Here is a 4,161-nt window from a genome sequence, read left to right as displayed (position 1 = left end):
TTCCTTTCTGCAGCATAGAATTCCATTGTGTAAATGTACCATAGCGTTTTGATCCAGTCATTGACCGATGGGCATCTAGGTTGCTTCCAACTCTTGGCTATCGTAAATTGTGCTGCTATGAACATCGGGGTGCATAGGTTCTTCCGGATTGGTGTTTCAGGGTTCTTAGGATATACTCTTAACAGTGGAATTGCTGGGTCAAAAGGCACGTTCATTTTTAGTTTTCTTAGAAAATTCCATACTGTTTTCCATAGTGGTTGTACCAATTTGCAATCCCACCAACAGTGAACTAGGGTCCCCTTTTCCCCACAACCTCCCCAGCACTTGTTGTTTGTTTCTTTGTTTATGATAGCCATTCTGACTGGTGTAAAGTGGTATTTCATCGTGGTTTTAATTTGCATCTCTCTGGTAGCTAGCGATATTGAGCATCTCTTCATGTGTCTCTGGATCCTCTGTATGTCCTCCTTGGCAAAGTGTCTGTTCAAGTCCTTTGCCCATTTTTCAACTGGGTTGCTCGTCTTCTTTGAGTGGAGTGGAGTGAGTTCTTTGTATACATTTTTGGAAACTATTAAAATCTAACTTGGTTACAATATTCATTTAAAGATACTTTCTCACATGAGTCCAATTATTTTTTTGTTAATCTTTGCTCTTGTTTTTAAATTTTTTTTATTTTTAATTACAGTCTACATTTCATTTTATTCTGTATTAGTTTCAGGTATACAGCAAAGTGGTTGGAAAATCATGTGCTTTATAGAGTGGTCCCTGGCTGTTTTAAGTACCCACCTGGCCCCATACATAGTTATCATGACACTATTGAGTACATTCCCCATGCTGTAATGTACATCTCTGAGATCATTCTGTAACTACCAATTTGTACTTCTCAATCCCTTTACCTTTTTCACCCAGTGCCCTAACACCCCTCCCCTCTCACAACCTTATGTCTGTTCTCTGTATCTGTGAGTCTGTTTCTATTTTGTTGTCTGTTTATTAGATTTCACATGTAACTGAAATCATATGGCGTTTGTCTTTTTCTGTCTGACTTATTTCACTTAGCATAGTAATCTCCAGGTCCATCTGTGCTGTCACAAACTGTAAGATTTCTCTTTGTTTATAGCCAAGTAATATTCCATTATGTATTTGTACCATAGCTTTTTTCATCTACTCATCTATTGATGGGCCAATTCTTCCTCACACTTCTAAGAGTCATCATCACCCACGTTTTTGCACACAATATTGTTTCCTGTGTTGTCAAGAATATCAGTTGTGAGGCATTTCTTAAAAGAGAACTCTATCATCACCAGGATTTTATTTGAAGTTAATGATACCCAGTCTGCAGTTTTTAATTCTGGAATCTTCTAGATGATATCAGAAATTATTGATACAAGGTTTTCAAAAAACAATTGGGTCTCACATATTTTCTTCAATGATTTTCTTGAGTGAAACACTGAGGAATTATAGTTATTCAGTCATGTTTCCTGGAGCAACAAACGTATTCATATATATGCAGCAGGAGTAACTATGGCATGACTGATTCCTAGCCTACAGTGACTATAGAATGTGATAAATTTTAAGTCACATTCTATTTTTAGAACTGAAAAACTGAGGGAAAGGGGTATTTTTGAACTAATAAACATAGTAACACATTATTTTGATTAAAAAATTCCTGTCAATGAGCTAAACATATTTACATTTTTGAGGGAGCATTTATATTTTTGTTTTTGCTTTTGTTATACCCTTTGTCATTTTTTCTATTGAGGCATTTTCTTTTTTTCTTATTGTGTAATAATTTTTATATATGACATATTAACTCTTTGTCATTCTTTGTACCAAAATTTTCCCGAATCTATAATTTGTTACTTATTGGATCTTTTCCCATACCAAATATTTTCATTTTTATATAGTCAAATGCATTTTCTTTTAAAATATAACTTCGAATTCTCCTGCTTTGCTGATGTCTCTTCTGTTCCTAAGTTACAAATATTGTCTCCTTATTTTTCTTTCAGGATTTTTATTTGTATTTGTTTACATTTAGTGTTTAACCCATCTGCTTATCCAGTGTTGTTTTTTTTAATAATGTGAGATAGGAGTCCAACTTTATTTTCCTCCATATGGATAGGCATTTGTCCCAGAACCACATATTAAATATTTAATCTTTTCCCACTACTTCTGAAATACCATTTTTGCAATATATCAACTATTCATATATGCTGGGGTCTATTGATACATTTTATTCTTCAATTTATCTAGAATTTATTCTTGTGCAAATGGTTACCCATTTCCTTAGAGTTATTTATTGGGCTGATATTCATCCATCTTTCAATTTTGGTGCCAGCATCACCCTGTTCAATTTTTCCAGTTTTATAGTAAGTTTTTATATCTAGTACACAAGTCACCTCCTGCCAGTCTTTTACTTTTCTTTATCAGAATCTATGTGATCATCTTTTTCATTCTTATCCTTTCAGGTGAACTCTAGGATGCTCTGGTTATGACACATCTCTCTCCCCATACACATAGCTACTAAACACATCAAAAATACTGTGATGGGTTTTCGGGGGGGGCTCAAGGAATTTATTTATTTGTTTGTTTTATTTTTTCGATTGGTTTGCATTCCAACCTTATGTGATGTATTTTCGACTGAGAAAGTGTGGCATGCTTAGCGCGATCTCTCCATAAAGATGTACTTTCTATAACATGTTTCTCTACTTACTAAAGTCTTATTTTGTGTATTTAAAAGAGTTTTGTGGTTATCTTAATTTAGTCATGTATATTTTTGTTAATTTCATTAGTTTGTATTTTATATTTTTAGTATTTAAAGTGTTTTTTTCCATTTTATTATCAAATGGGTTATTGTTAAATATAAGAAACACATTGATTTTAGTATATTAGTGGTCACAGTTTTATACAGATGCTTCTCTACTTATGATGGGGTTACATCCCAATAAATCCATTATAGGTTGAAACGATCATGTCAAAAATGCATTTAATTCACCTAACTTATTGAACATGATGGCTCAGTCTAGCTTACTTTAAACATACACAGAACATTTACATTGATCTGCATTTGGGCAAAATCATCTAACCCAAATCTTGTGTTATAAGAAAGTGTTGAATATCTCATGTAATTTATGTAATTACAATTTGCTGCCTTTTTTGGCAATTATCTTGAGTTTCATTGAAAGAGTAATCACCTTCCCCTTCTCCCCAGAAGCAGGAGATACAGAAGAGAATTTTGTAGAAATTATATGATGTAAAAACACAAAACGCAATATACAAACACCACTGGCAATCCAAGAAACTGTAGAGTATAGGTTGTTTATTATTATAAGAGAGTATTGTGCCACTATATTTCTAGAATGGAAAAAACAAAATTCAAAATTTGAAGTAGTGTTTCTACTAAATGTGTATTGCTTTCACACCACTGCAAGGTTAAAGAATAAAAGTCTTTTAGCTGTAAAAAAAAGTCAAAAAGTCAAAAAGTTGTAACGTCAACCACCATAAGTCCAGAATCGTCTTTACTTTGTTTTCTAGGGGTATGCAGATAAAGAATTACACCACTTACAAATAATAAATATTCCTATTTTTATTTATAATTGATTTGTATCTTTATATTTTATGAACTCATGGACAAACTTATTCATATTTTGTTAAATAATAGAGATAATGGTGATCAATCTTATTGTAAATTTTACTGGAAATATTTCTAGTTTTTCTTCATTATGACAGTGTTAGCTTTTTATCATGGGATGAAATTATCTTTCGATTTCTATTTTACCAGGGATTTTCTATACAAATGTATGTTAAATTTTCTCTGCAGAAAAGCATGTGTTGAAATATATTTCTCTTTTGATGTGTTGTTATGAATTATTATTAGTTTCTTAATATTGAGCCATCTATAAATTAATGTTGTAATATTTACTTAATCAGCAAATATTATTCTTTGTACATGTTACTGGATTCAACTTGTTGTCATTCAGAATTTTTGTTCAATTTATACAGTTGGTGTTAGATTGTTTTTGTGTTGTCAAATTTTGGCAACAGATATATACTAGTTTTATTAAATAATTTATGGAAGCTTTCTTTATCTATGATGTGTTATTTGGATGTTTGAAATAACTTACTATAAAATTGTCTTGGCAGGTCATTTCCATAAGGTCCTGTGAC

This window comes from Sturnira hondurensis, unplaced genomic scaffold, assembly GCF_014824575.4.
Source record: "Sturnira hondurensis isolate 20B ecotype Veracruz unplaced genomic scaffold, ASM1482457v3 Scaffold0012545, whole genome shotgun sequence".
In the NCBI taxonomy this organism is placed as follows: domain Eukaryota; kingdom Metazoa; phylum Chordata; class Mammalia; order Chiroptera; family Phyllostomidae; genus Sturnira; species Sturnira hondurensis.
This window is presented reverse-complemented; position numbering follows the sequence as displayed.